The following is a 15,291-nucleotide window of genomic DNA, read 5'->3' as shown; positions in this document are numbered from 1 at the left end:
TAAGAGGCAGTGCGCCAGGCCCGCAGCTGTGTCCAGCTGATGACCACATGTGCCCTGTGCTCCAATTAGATCAGGGATGGTTGTAGCAACTTTCCTCCTCAAGACAGCTGCTTCTACCATTCATTAGGACTAACCAGTCGGGCCTTTGATATAGGACTCAGTCACATTCAGTGCTCAGATCTGCCACAGCTGGACCTATTATCCTAAATATCCGTTTTCATGACTGACACTGTTCACGCCTCGGAAATGCTCCTCTGTCCTTGAAATAGTAGGTGAGTGCATCTGAATGCTGTGGAAACTTGAGGGTTGCATCCCTGCCGTCAACAGAGGTGAACGCTGCTTCAGATAGGGAGAGTTTAAATGGTGAAATAATTTGGGGGAGAGAAAAGAGAAATTAATGAACATGTCACATTCTTCTGTTCTTGCACAACAAGGCATTGTCTCTCAGGATTGCCTAGCATAGCATCCGTTTCCTTGCCTCTCTTCCTATTGTGGTTCTGGAGGTACTCAGGAATTAGCAAAGGCTTTTCAACAGTTGTACATAGTGTCTAAGAGACATTTTGCTATGTTAAATAATTCACATCATTTTGAATTTATATATACGTCTAGATGTAACTTGTATGTTATCACGATGTTGGCAACTAGATGGATATTGGAAATTAGAATTATGAATAGTCCTTATAAAAATACTTAATAAATTTAAAAGGTTAATTTTTTAAAAGAAGTTTTATTTAAAAATTTGATATTGATTAATCATAATTTCTTTTAAAATAATTTTTATTATATGTTTAGGTTTCATAAATCATAACTTCTCTTTTTCTTTTAATTTTGATAGAGAATTTTAAATATTTTAGGAGAAAAATAAAATATATGAAAATAATTTTAATTTTTCAATTTAAACATTTATTTCAATTTGCTTTTAGATAAAAATATATCGATATTTTGCATACATTGCACACAATTACATTTTTAATCCTTTGGTTTACTCCTGACATAGAACGAATTATTTGAAAATCTCTATTACAACAACATTATTCTTGTCTTTGCTGAAATGAAGGCAAGAAAAATATGGAATACATATAAATAATGCACAAGTTATGCATGTCTTTATTGCTTATCCAAACATTACTGACCTATCTATAAGACATCAAGACATCTATGATAATACTAATTCCATTTTCTTTGGTATTTCTTTAGATGATAATTTTTAGTCATCTAAAACCTATAGCTTTGCGCATCTTTTATTTTGTCACTGTGAATGTGTGTTTGTTAAGGTAGAAGGCTGGTACAGTCGGTTCTCATTATTCGTGGTAGTTTTCCTCTATCAGGTCCCCTAGAACACCGAATTAGCAAATACTGAACTGTAGCCCTTGGAGAAATAGATGGTTAGGTTCCTGTGAGCCTCTGGTCCCAACGTTTTTGTCCACCAATCAATAAATAACCTTGTTTTACGTGTGTTTCTGTTTAAAGACACCTTATTTAATATATTAATATATATTGCTGATTCATTAACATTGAACTTATGGCCAATGGCACCATAATTCATGCCTGAAAGACGTTTATTTAATACACATTTAAGGCACATCATAGCCTCCTTGAGCTTCGAAACACGACACAGCAGCACGTCAGCACTACTCTTGGGGGCCATTATCAATGGTGAAATCACCAAGAAAAATCACAAAAATGTGAAAAACGTCACCCTAAATAGACTGTTGAAAAGACATTCATTTACAGTACGAGGACTAAAACAAGAAGGCAGAGTGTCGCCTTGTTCACCCTCAGGGGGAGTGTGCATCTTGGGCAACTTGAATTTTTTGTTTCTCCGTGGGTGTCCACGAACGACCATGAAACCCTTGAGAGCACTGATTTCCAGTTACAAATAAATTTTAGACAGTAGGCAAATTAAAAAATACAGAATTCACAAATTATGAGGACCAGATGTACCCATTTTATATAGTAGTTTGCTAGCGTGATTTAGAATTTTAAATATCTAGTCATACTGTATGTAAACTTCTGCTTGTACTCTTTGGCCCCATGAATGTGAGGAATGGGAGGGAATTAACAGAAAGTTTCTAGATAAGAAAGTTATAAAAAAAAGAAAAGGGAGGAGAAAGGGCTCCATGAGTGGGTAAGCGAATAGAGGAGGGTCCGTTCTGAGAAGATCCCGGTGAGTCCCTTTACGTGGCACACCACAGGGTAATAAATGGCTAAATATCAGGATTCAGCAACTGGAACACAGCATTTGTTGCTGAGGTTACATATTTTGGTATGTTTCATAAATTTACGTAAATATCAGAAGAGGGATAATTCATTTTAGAAGAGAGCTTTTCAAAAGAGGCTAATTTAAATCCTAATGAAAATCTGCTGCAGCCAATGCTCTAACAGAAAAAGTTTAAAAAGAACCAAAATTCACTTTGCTCTTTTTCTGACTGCATCATGAATTTCTATATTAAATGAATATGTTTCTCGACACTGGTAAAATAAGAAAGTATTTTGTACTCAAAGCAGGGAGATGTGTGTTAGTTGTTGCATTTCAGACAATGGTAAGCAGTTTTGTGCCACTGGATGAGAGAAAATGATTCTTGATGCATGGAATGGACACCAGAGATTAGGCAAAGATAACCAGAACCAGGCAACTCTTTAGGAATGGCCTCCAAAGCTGGCCCCAGACAACTCCAATTTCTCAGATGATAGCAGTACAGAAAGAGTTGTAAATTAGTTAACTGTTTAGAGGCTAGAGGATGTCGTAACCATGGTAACCATGGATGTGTGTGCCCATGGCGGGGGGGGGTGTTTGTGTGAGTGACAGAGAGAGAAAAGAGAGAGAGACTGATAGATGGTGCACACAAGTTGATGACTGGACAGACGTTATTTAAGAAAAAGTCATCTGTAGTCCCATTTGTCTATTTTTGCTTTTGTTGCCTGTGCTTTTGGTATCATATCCAAGAAATCTGCACGTCAAAGGGAACAATTAACAGAGTGAAAAGGCAACCCACAAAATAGGAGAAAATATTTGCAAACCTTCAAATATGTGATAAGCAGTTAATATCCAGAATATATAAAGAACACCTACAACTCAACAACAACAACAAAATAACCTGATAAAAAACGGACAAAGGACTTGAATAGACACTTCTCCAAAGAAGTGAATAGACACTTCTCCAAAAAAGATATACAAATGACCAATAAACACATAGAAAAATTCAACATCACTAATCATTAGAGAAATGCAAATCAAAACCATAATGATATCACCTCCTCCAATCAGGAAGGCCATATGAAAAAAAAAAGACTCAGAAAATAACAAGCGTTGGAGAGGATGTGAAGACATGGGAACTCTTGTGCACTGTTGGTGGGGGTACAAAATGGTGCAGCCACTGTGGAAAACAGTGTGGAGGTTCCTCAAAAATTAAACATAAAATTACCATATGATCCAGCAATTCCACTTTGGGGTGCATACCCAAAAGACTGAAAGCAGGATTTTGAAGAGGTATTTGCACACCGATTTTCTTTGCAGCATTACACATAATAGCCAAGGGGTGGAAACAACCCAAATATCTATCGACGGATAAATGGCTTAACAAAATGTGGTATATACATACGATGGAAAACTGTTCAGCCTTAAAAAAGAAGAAAATCCTGTCACATACGACAACATGGATGAGGACAATATGCTAAGTGAAATAAGCCATTTAAAAAAAGACAAATTCTTTCTGATTCCATTTATATGAGGTATCTGAAGTAGTCAAATTCATAGAAGCAGTACAGTGGTGGTTGCCAGGACTAGAGGGAAGGGAAAATGGAGAATTGTTGTTCAATGAGTATAGTGTTTCAGTTTTGCAAGAGGAAAAATTTCTAGAGATCTGTTGCACAAAATGTGAGTATACTTAACACGATACACTGTACGCTTAAAAATGCTTATGATGGTAAATTTTATGTTATTTGATATTTACCACAGTTAAAAATAAATGTAATATGTAAAAATGATCCAAGTCATCTGTAAAAGACTAGGCAGGAAGGGGCCACCTTCCACCCTAGTCTTTCTGAAATGAAACACATCCACAGAAATCTCATTGAGCCTTAGAAAAATTATCCCTATGTGAAGGAAGAAACAGTTTGAGCCAATATAATGAAGAACTGAGTTGTTGTTTACTGGAAATGGTCAAAAACAGGCTAAAAGATCAGCTAGTAAGAAATTTGTATAAGGAGTTAGTCTTGGGTGGATGATTGAAAAATACACAGTCTTCAAGATCCACACCATCATTATCTATAATGATTCTGACTTTTTGCTCAGTTCTTTTTCTCATTTTTCAGTGTACTATTCAGAGATTATCTTAATACTAACTTATTTTTCATAATGACACCAAAGCAACGCCAATTTATTTGAAAGTAATTTACAGTTGCTAAACAATACCTCTGTCTGTGTTGTCTTACTACCAACACAACACTGTGTTCTTCAGAGAAAATCTACGAGTACTTAATTAGGTTCCTGTTATCTGGAAAAATTTCCAAGCAACACCAGTGATTAGAATTCTTGTCTTTACTTAAAATAGTGGCATTAAGGTAATCTAAAGTAACTGTCATACTTGGAATGAATTTCATGAAGCTAATTTTGATGTGACAGGAAAATACAATCCTAATGAAAGAGGAAAATTTCATTTGACTGGCTATGCTTAGGAATCTAATGGCTTAGGTGGGTCAAGGTTAGTTCTCCTTACTATTTGTTCTTATCATTGGTGGTAGTAGTTATCTCCCGATGCATATCAAATAACCCCCAAATTTAGTGGTTTAAAACAACATTATCTCACAGTTTCTGTGGGTCAGGAAATTCTGGTCCATAGCTTAGCTGGATCCTCTGCTTCAGCTTTCTTACAAGGCTGTAATCAAGGGGTCGGCTGGAGCTGTTGTCGTCTCAAGGCTTGATTAGGGGAGGATTTGCTTGCAAGGTTACTCACACAATTGTTGGAAGCATTCAGTTTCTTGCTGGCTGTTGGCTGGAGGTGCCCTCAGTTCTTGGCATGTTGGCCTCTCCATTAGGGCACCTCTCATGGGATCTGGATTCATCAAAGCAAGAAGAGCCCAAAAGAGAAAGCCAGCAAGATGGAAGTCATGGTCTTTTATAGTCTAGTCTCGGAAGTGCGGCCTATCACTCTTGCTATATTCTGTTCTTTGGGAGCAAGTCACTAGGTCTAGCCCATATTCCAGACGAGGAGGTTACACAGGGCACGAAGGCCATTAGGAACCATTTTAAAGACCACCTATCACATCTGCGTTTACACAGATGTGTTTCATTTGGGCTTACATGTCTATTCGATTTCTAAAAGAGAAAAAAGAGATTTGTAAGAGGTAGGTGGAAAAGTAACAGTGGAATCAAAGGTGTATTCATGGAAATGGGCTGCATCTGATGAATACTGAGAGAGGAGAGCTGGGGCTGGGCGCTCAGAAATTACTGGGATTCTAGCCGCTAAAATGATATGGTTTCATAGCAAACCTTCAGGGCCTGGAGAAAAGATCCATTGTTGGCAAAAGATCCACTAATGCCGTTTAAATATCTGAAGTGATATCATATAGAAGAGGATTATAATATTTTTTCTGGTTCCAGAAAATAAAAACAGGCCCAATGGGTGGAAATTACTAAAAGGCAAACTTCTGCTCAATGTAAAGAAGTACTTTCTGGCTGGTGGAGCTGTTGCCCAGTGGAATGGGCACCCCAATAGAGGGGTGCCCGACTGCAATGGAGTTGTTCAGGTGAAAGCTGGGTAGCTGCAGATAAAGAAAGGGGTGTAGGGGATATTTGGACCCCTATTCCTACTGTTGGTTCCTTTGCCCCTCAGCTTCCCTGCCCCGGGAGGTACTCGCATGAGGGAAAACAGTCAGACGAAATGAGGGATTGATTGGTTAATGGCTGAGCAAGGACTCCATCATGCCTAAGACAGGGTTGCTCCTACAGGTAATCTTGGAGCATGAGGCACATGTAAGATGAAGAGGTCAGCTCTCCTCTCCCTCACCTTCCCCCAGGCAGATGGCTGAGACTGCAGGCCAGGCACCGTGCATTTAATTAACCGGCCCCACAAAGACCGGAATCGGGAGCACTTTTCTGGAGGCCAGAACCTGCGAGTCTGCACATCGAAATGAAGGAAATAGAGCTCTACCTTAGTCTTCACTATTCCTGCTTGGTATTCTGGTGTGTGGATATTTAATCAATCCACTACTGATGAAGGTGCTTTTAAAATATCGAAACGAAATAAGGTAACATTTGCATATAGAAAAAAATCAAATTACAGAAGTGATTCAAGAGGAAAATCTAAGTCTTTCATAAGAATTATTTATGGATGTTATTAGGTAATTAGGTAATGAATTTACATAGTGCAAAAGGAATGTCTTGGGTAATGTCACTCCTACCCTGCATCTTTCACCCGCCCGTTCTGACTCTATAGGTAGCCAGTATTTTTATTGCAGTAAATATACACAATATAAAATTTACCATTTGAACCATTTTAAATATACAGTCTATGGTATTAAGTACATTCCTTTTGTTGTGCAGCCATCACCACCATCCATCTCCAGAACTTCTTCATCTCCCCAAACTGAAACTCTGTCCCAATTAAACAATAACTCCTCATTCCTCTCTCTCCCTCAGCCTCTGGAAACCTTTATTCTAGTTTCTATCTCTATGAATTTGACTATTCTAGGAACTATTCATTTAAGTAAAATCATATAATATTTGTCCCTTTGTGTCTGGCTTATTTCAGTTAGCAGTGTTTTCATGGTTCTTCCATGTTGTAGCATGAGCCAGAATTTCATTTCTTTTTAAGGCTGAATAGTATCCATTGTACGTATACACCACATTTTGTTTATTCATTTATCTGTCAATGGACATTCAGGTCATTTCCACCTTTAGCTATTGTGAATAATGCTTCTATTAACATTTGTGTACAAACATCTGAGTTCCTACTTTTAATTCTTTTGGGTATATACCTAGAAGTGGAATTGCTAGGTCATATGGTAATTCTATGTTTAATTTTTTGAGGAATATATGTAGCCACTCTTACTATTTTCTTGACTCTTTTAGTAAGTCTTTATGCAGATAGAGCAAAAACAAAAATATGCACTCATTTCCACCTTTCTTATACAAAAGACAGCATACTGGATTGATACACCATTAACAATATTTTCTGAAGATATTTTCTAATCAGTACCCAGAGAGCTTCCTCATTTTTTTTTCTATCTTTCTTTTGGGGAGCTGGATAATATCTGAGTGGCTGTGTTATAGTTTATTTAAGCAGTCCTACGCTGAATGACATTGTTTTACTGTAACAGAAATGTCACAATAAAAAATCTTGTGCATATATAATTATTTAAATATGTGGTGTATGTGTAGGATAGGTTCCTAGAATTGGATTACTGGGTCAAAGGGTAAATGTGTTTTCAGTTTTGGTAGATATTGCCAAATTGTTGCCCCTAGGAGATGAGCAAATTTATATTCCTTACTGGCGCAGGATGAGTTTCTGTCATTTCACATATTTATCAGGGATTTCAGATTTTTGCTAATCTACTAGATGAAATTTGGTAACTCAGTATAGTTTTAACTCGCACTTCTTTTAACACTAGTGACACTAAGCAACTTTTCGTGTTTAAAGGCTGTTTTCATATTTCTGTGAACTTCCTGTTAATATTCTTTGCCCAGTTTTCTACTGATTACTGTCCATTTTCTTACCGCCATCTAAGAACTCGTTATACACTTGGGAGATTAGCTGTTTGCCTGTGAAATGAGTTAGAAACATTTGTCCCGATTTGTCATTTGTCTTGTGACTTTGCTTATGATGTTTTGCCCTGAAAAAGTACTGATTTTTAAATAGTTGAAATTAACTATCTTTTCCTTTTTGGTGCCTGGGTTTTGAGTCATAGTTACAAAGGACTTCTGAGTTCCAAGGTTATAAAGGATATTGCCTATGTATTCTTTCTGTACTTTCAATGGCTTTCCTCTTTTTCCTTTTTTCAACATTTCATTCCTAGATATTTTTGGAGTTATCTGGAATACAGTGAGAGGTACAGATCCTCTTATTTCATTCTAGATCGTTACTTGGTTATCCCCAAAACATTTGCTAAAAACTCCTTCCTTACCCCATTCATTTGCAGTATCATCTTTATTATGTACTAATTTTAGGATGTATTTTGAACTATGCATGGGTCTCTGTTCTTTTCATTTTGTCTGTATTCATGCCACACTACCACACTGTTTTTTTTTTTGTTGTTAAAGATTGGCACCTGAGCTAACAACTGTTGCCAACTTCTTCTTCTCTTTTTTTCTGCTTTATCTCCCCAAACCCCCTCGTACATAGTTGTATATCTTAGTTGCTGGTCCTTCTAGTTGTGACATGTGGGACGCTGCCTCATTGTGGCCTGATGAGCGGTGCCATGACCGCACCCAGGATCCGAACCTTGGGCCGCTGCAGCGGAGCGCGCAAACTTAACCACTCGGCCACGGAGCCGGCCCCCTACCACACTATTTTAATTATTGAAGTTTTATAATGCACTTTGATACTTAGTATGACTAATAGCTGCTCTTCTTTATCACAGTTTTTCTGGCTGGCTGGTGTTTTCATTTGAATCACGTTACATTTGTAAGTTAACTTTGGCAGAATTGACATCCTCATGATACTGAGTCTTCTAATTTAATACATTACATCTTTCCATTTGTTTGTTTTTACTTTTGTATCCATCACGAATAATTTAGAATTTTCCTCATAAAGGTTATACATATTTCTAGTTAAGTTTCTTCTTGGTAATTTATCTTTTGCTACTTTTGTAAATATTGCCATTTTTACACTTTATTAAGGCTATTGATTTCTGATATGTTTTACTAACTTACCGAACTAATTTATTGTCTGCAACAGTTTTTTCAGAAGATTCTTTGGGGTTTTACAGTTACATAAATGTGACATTTATGAACAGTGGTAGTGTCTCCTCCACCTTTCCAATTCATGCCTCTAATTTATTTGTCTTATTAAATTGCATTGTTTAATGCTTCCAGGAAAATAGGAAGAGCAATAGCTATAAAGGGGATCTATATTAAGTTCTGTAGTTGTATACTTCCTCAGTTACCTATTTGAGACAGTATCTATTGACTTCCGTTACCAAAAATTAAAAGACTTTTGCTCTACCTTGCTTAGATGCACTATTTCATGACTATCTTTGGATTAGTCATGCAATCTTTTATTGCCAAAGTTTATAATATTTAAATTCACTTAGTAATCTTTAACTAAGCCTTACATGCTTTGTTCTTAGATATTTATTATAAAAGAGTACAGTCGACCCTTCGTATCTGCAGGTTCTGCATCCACAGACGCAACCAACCGAGGATTGGAAGGTTTACAATGGTTATGTCTGCACTGAAGACGTCCAGACATTTTTTTCTTGTCATTATTCCCTAAACAATACAGTATAACAACTATTTATATAGCATTTACATTGTGTTAGGTATTGTGGGTAATCTAGAGATGATTTAAAGTATACAGGAGGATGTGTGTAGGTTATATGCAAACACTACACTATTTTACATAAGGGACTTGAGCATCCATGGAGCTTGGTATTGGAGGGGGTCCTAGAACCAATGCCCCTTGCATACTGAGGGATGATTGTACTTAACTATTATGATTATATAAATGTTATTCACAAAGGGATCCACAGAAGAGTTACATGATCCTTTGCTACTAACCTTAGCTGCTCCAAAGAGAATGTCCAATCAACATCTTTTTGACTCTTTTTAAATTTGTTTCCAGTCTTGTTCACCTTTTCTAGGTCACACTTCACTGTTATTCTTTCTTACGTCTCGTGGTACTCTCCTTCGAACATTTCTTTATTTCTGGAATAACTCCTCAGATAGTATTTTTATGGGGGATATATGAGTAGTGTCCGTTTTGCATTATTGCATGTCAGAAAATGTCTTTATTTTACCCTTGTGCTTTATTGATTATTTGGCTGGGTATAGAATTCAAGAACCAAAGTCAATTTCCATCAGAACGAAGGCTTTGTCATTTTGCCTTCCAGAGTCTACTGTTGCTAATTGGAAGTCTGATACCAATTTGCTTTTCATCCGTTGGCATGTGGCCAGTTTTTCTTCCCCTCTGGGGAAGTTTTTAGGATTTTCTATTTATTCTTTGGCATTCTGACATTTCAGCAATTTGAGTCCAGTGGTGGGTTGTTTTTTTTAATCCACTTGCTTAATCCTCAGTAGATATTTTTAATATAAAGACTTGTAACTTTTTTCAACTCACAACAACTCTGTAAAGCATGATTATTATTTTCAATTTACAAATAAGGTTTAGAGAGGTAAGACAATCTGCCCTAGGTCACTACCTGGGTTCTCCACTGTGTTATACTTGGAGTGACTTGAAATATACCTGAAGGCCATAATTAAGATTGGTGCAAAGAATAAAATACTTTGATTTTAGATTTAGAATGTTGGATGGATGCTGCCTTGAAATTTTGGTGTTCATGACCGTAATGATTAATACGTTGATAAGTTCATATTTGCAAGTTCTATCTACTGTACTAAAAAAAGAAAAACACTTGAATAGTTATATCTCTGGGCCCCCTCCCTGATTATAGCCCAAGCAAATCACTTCTTTTGTGGGGCCCTAAAGGGGAGAAGGAAGAGGAAGGCACGGAAACAGGATTTGCTGAGGAAGCAAAAGTTGAATTTGGGGTTCATCTTGTAATCGAACCCTCCCTTTTGGAGGGAAAATGTAGGCTGAAATATATACTATATATCTCAGGAATTCATAGTTTATTTTCTTAGAAACGAATTGGAATAATAAACCGATAGAGGCAAGACCATGTGGTCTCAACATGTGACAGATCATCAAGAATTTATGAGTCATCATGTTTTTAAGCCAGGGAGTTCCCTAAGGTCATGTTGCAAATCAGTGGTAGAGTAAATAATAAGTATTTTTTAAAACATATTAAATTCCTTTCCCATAATATCAACTGAAGACATATTTCCTTGTCCCTTTTCTCCATAGGCAGTCGGGAAAGTTGCCATGACTAACAAGGAAAGCACCAAATTCCCTTTAAAGTACTGAACTTTTTAAGCCATAAGTCTGATGAGCTAGAGTCTCCCGCTCCAACTGGTGGTCAGCTCCCCGCCTTATGTTGTATTCTCAGAGAGAGGGTATGTTGTATTCTCAGAGCAAAAGGATCACTCTTTTTCCAAAAGCCACTGGTAGCGTTCTGGTATATTATGGACAACATTCTCGATTGGGTGGAGTAAAATGCAGCGTTGTGATACACAGCCAAGATGCTCTATACCAGGTCTCTCAGCCTCAGCACTGATGACATTTTGGGCCAGATAATTCTTTGCTGTGGGAGGCTGTCCTGTGTATTATAGGATGTTTCGCAGCACCCTTGTCCTTTGCCCACTGGATGCCAGTTCTGAGAACCACAGATGTCTTTCAGACATTGCCAAATGTCCCCTGGGAGGAAAATAGCCCCTAGTTGAGAACCATTGATCTACACAGATCCGATAGAAAAAGTCTTTTAGTAAATAACTATGGAAAATACATAACAGGTTTTCTAAAATACATTCTGCTTTTCACACTGGAATCTTTGAAGATTATGTGTTAAAACATAAACATTTCAGGCTCTGGAAAGAGGCGAAAATCTTTCTATTAATACAGAGAACTCTTGGGACCATCAGATAGCAATACTGAAATACACAAAATAAAATTCTGTGTGTGGCATGAGAAATAATTTTCTGAGCAGATTATTAATCTCAGCCTTGTGTTGTGAATAGCACAAACACAGCAATTAATCTCTCTGTGCATGCCTTTATGCTATGTAGTGTCTAAACATGATCAAAAAATATATTCTTACTTTGAAAATAGAACAACCATTCGTAAAGATGATTCAGTCAGCAGGATGCTGTCGTTGGTGCTGCCTAAATTCTATTTTTGTTGAGCGGAGTAGCTGCCTTAAAAAAGAGACACTGAACCTTAGAATATGTTAAACCACTTTTGCTGCACATTTTTCCTTGGATAAATTTGCTTAATGGTCATAACTTATGCCCTGAAAGATAATCTTGTGCCAAATGTTTGAAAGGTGAATAAAGGAATTACTCAGTCTAACTAGGAGGCTGAACTAGAGCAATTTTTAGAAAAACATTTGAATTTTTTGCCTAATACTGACATTGCTTCTGCTTACTGTATTAAAAACGAAATGCTGCCTATGAAAGGAATTTTCTGTTTTAATATTGACCCAATATCTCTCTCTTAGGTGGGGGTTGGAGAGAGGAAGGTAGAGGTAGGGACATGGGGGCAAGGGCATAGTGAGGACAAGTAATAAAATGTATATTGTTTCTAGTGAAAAAAAGGGAATCTGTAAGTGAAAATAGTTCATTTGTAAGTTCAAAGTGTTATTATACATTAAGCTTTTTAAGAACATTAGATCCTTAGTCATATATAAATAAGCGGGTGTATGTGCATATATCTATGTACACACATATAATACATATATACACACATATGTATGTATATATGCATATTTTTGGTCTCTGTCTAGTCCTGAAACGCCACCATTACAGAGCTCAATGGAAGATGAATATTATTTAATTTGTGGGGTGATGGGATTGTGAATGAAATTGTTCTATCTATTATTTAGTGTTTCAATAACACTTCCATAATGCCATCTGCCAAATCAGTCAATCAGTTTATCAGTCAGCCAGTCGGCCTCAAAGGATTCAGCGATAAGGCTCATGAGCTTCCCGAAGGAGCACGTGTCCAAAGCTTTGTTGGAAAAAAACACACCAACCCAGGAATTATGATTAAAATGCTCTTCTTTAGGCAGCATTTCTGAATGTTTAGAGATTCTTATTTAGAAGAGGAATAAACAAAGAACATGCACATTTCCCAAGAGATTGGACAAACACGGAAAGCACCTTTTTTAATAGCACGACAAAGAAGATGAGAAGCAAAGTAAGAAAAAAGCCAGCACAAAATGAAAGGAGGCTGTGCCTGACAGAAGAAGTTCAAGGCTTTGATAAAATCGAAAGAATCCATTTTCAGGCTTGTGCCCCGTCTAACCTGTTAGAAAGAGAAAGGGCGTCTTTTCCTTTTTCCTGGCTCAGAAAATAGAAAATTCAAAAGAAAACTTGAAATGAAGAAGCAGCAAAGGTTACGTAGCTTCTTCATAATAGATATAGTAACTTCAAAGGAGGCCTCATGAAGGAAATCCAGAAATGCTCCTAAAAAATAAATAAATAACGTTTCCTTGAGATGCGATTGCACCAAGGAAAGCAAATGAAGGAATTGGTGTGTTAGATATTGGTCTTTCAAGCTAGAGCAGTGTGAGAACCCTTCAAGCTGCCTTCTGCAAGCCCCAGAATGGAGAGCAGCTTATTTTCCCCACGGCGGGGCGGGGGACTGGGGTAGGAAGGGGCTTCAGGTTCATCTTTTAACCCTGTTCCCTCCTCCCTCCACCCCCATTCTGCACTCCTTCAGAGAAATAGAAGGAACTTCATTTGCTCTGCAAACCCCAACTAAAATGCATCTGCTTTACATACTTCTAATATTCTGAGTGTGAAATACTAACTATAAATATATGAAGGAATGGATGTAAAGTGTTTTTTATACCAAAATGTGTTATGCAAAGTGGAGTTATTAATATTGGGAAAATAACCCGCATGAAGACCTGGTAATCAAAAGTTTAAATCTGCCTCTCTTGTTAGTGGGAAACATTTCTGAAAGAAACCCAAAGGGGCAGCACAGAATTTTCTGTGCGCTCCTGTCTTTGATGATTGTTTTCATTCATGTAATCATTTGGATATTCAACCACGTAACCCATTATCCGTGTATGTAAATAACTTTTTAAAATCTTTAGGCCAGCAGAATTCTCTCTGGTCCTCCTGTATTTTCCACCACTTCCACCGCATCTCAATCCACTTTCTCTATACTATTAGGTTAAGAGTACATTCTATCTTGGACTAAGAAAAGAAGAATGCTCAGATTGCCTCTCAAAAAGACTTTGTGGAAAAAAAAAAAACCCACCAGAAATATTTCAGGAAAAGTATAGTCCATGATATATCTGTTTTTGCTGTGTTATAAAGCATCCTAAAACTCAGTGGCTTAAAGCAATAATCATTCCTTAGCTTACAATTCTGACAGAGCAATGTGGATTGGGCTTAAATGAGGAGTTGTGCGGGTCTTGCTTGGGCTCACTCATTCACCCTTGGTCAGTGGGCAGACCATCTAGGGGCTGTTCAGTCTAGAATGGCCTTACTCATATGTTGCCTACGGGTGTTGTCTGTTGGCTGGGGTGAGAGGGCTCACTGGGTCAAATGCCTCCAACAAGATAGCCCAAGGCTCAGCCCCCATACACTGCTGGGGGAAATGCAACAAGTGCAGCCACTATGGAAAACACAATGGAGATTTCTCAAAAAACTGAAAATAGAAATACCATATGACCCAGCCATCCCACTACTGGATATCTATCCAAAGAACTTGAAATCAACAATTCAAAGTGACTTATACACCCCTATGTTCATTGTAGCACTGTTCACAATAACTAAGACATGGAAGCAGCCCAAGTGTTCATCAACTGATGATTGGATAAAGAAGATGTGATACATATATACAATGGAATACTACTCAGCCACAAAAAAGACAAAATCGTCCCATTCACAACAACATGGATGGACCTGGAGAGTATTACGTTAAGTGAAATAAGCCAGATGGAGAAAGACAAACACCAGATGACTTCTGTCATATGTGGAAGATACACATACACATGGACAAAGAGAACAGTTCAGTGGTTACTGCGGAAGGGAGCTGGGGCGTGGACAAAGGGGATAAAGGGGAACACTTACATGGTGATAGACTAGTAATAACATACAGCTGAAATCTCACAATGTTGTAAACTGTATGAACTCAATAAATAAAAGAAAAATAGCCAAGGTTCGTGGCAGTTTCGGGATCCCCGGGGACAGCAATAGAGAAGGCCCTGACACGCAAGGGCTTTTCAGGCCTCCACTTTAATCAAAAGGAGTTATATAGGAAAGCCTAGATTCGAGGGGTTTAGAAATAAACTCTTGATGGGAGATGCTACTAAGTCATATTGCAAAAGAGTGTGCATAAAGGAATAGGAAAAGTTTTTGGCCATTTTTGCAATCTACCTTATATGGCTACTGGTATATTTTTAAATTGAGGTTAGAGGGCACATTAGAAATTTGTTCAGACCAATCTCCCATGAAAAGATTGAATCAACAAGTGGCATGCCAATCATTGCTGTTATTATTAT

The 15,291-nt window shown here is 37.5% G+C and overlaps 1 long non-coding RNA gene across 1 annotated transcript in view; it reads left to right on the top strand.

Annotated features, from left to right (window-relative positions):
- The first annotated feature begins 125 nt into the window (after window positions 1–125).
- The window catches only part of LOC138919355 (uncharacterized), a 30,537-nt gene continuing 15,371 nt past the window's right edge, over window positions 126–15,291 (top strand). Inside the window, exon 1 of the long non-coding RNA XR_011429508.1 lies at window positions 126–272. This is a non-coding gene — a long non-coding RNA (uncharacterized lncRNA). The remainder of the gene's footprint in view (window positions 273–15,291) is intronic.

This window comes from Equus caballus, chromosome 20, assembly GCF_041296265.1.
Source record: "Equus caballus isolate H_3958 breed thoroughbred chromosome 20, TB-T2T, whole genome shotgun sequence".
Classification (NCBI taxonomy): domain Eukaryota; kingdom Metazoa; phylum Chordata; class Mammalia; order Perissodactyla; family Equidae; genus Equus; species Equus caballus.
The sequence above is the reverse complement of the archived record's forward strand: the minus strand, read 5'-3'. Positions and strand labels throughout refer to the sequence as shown.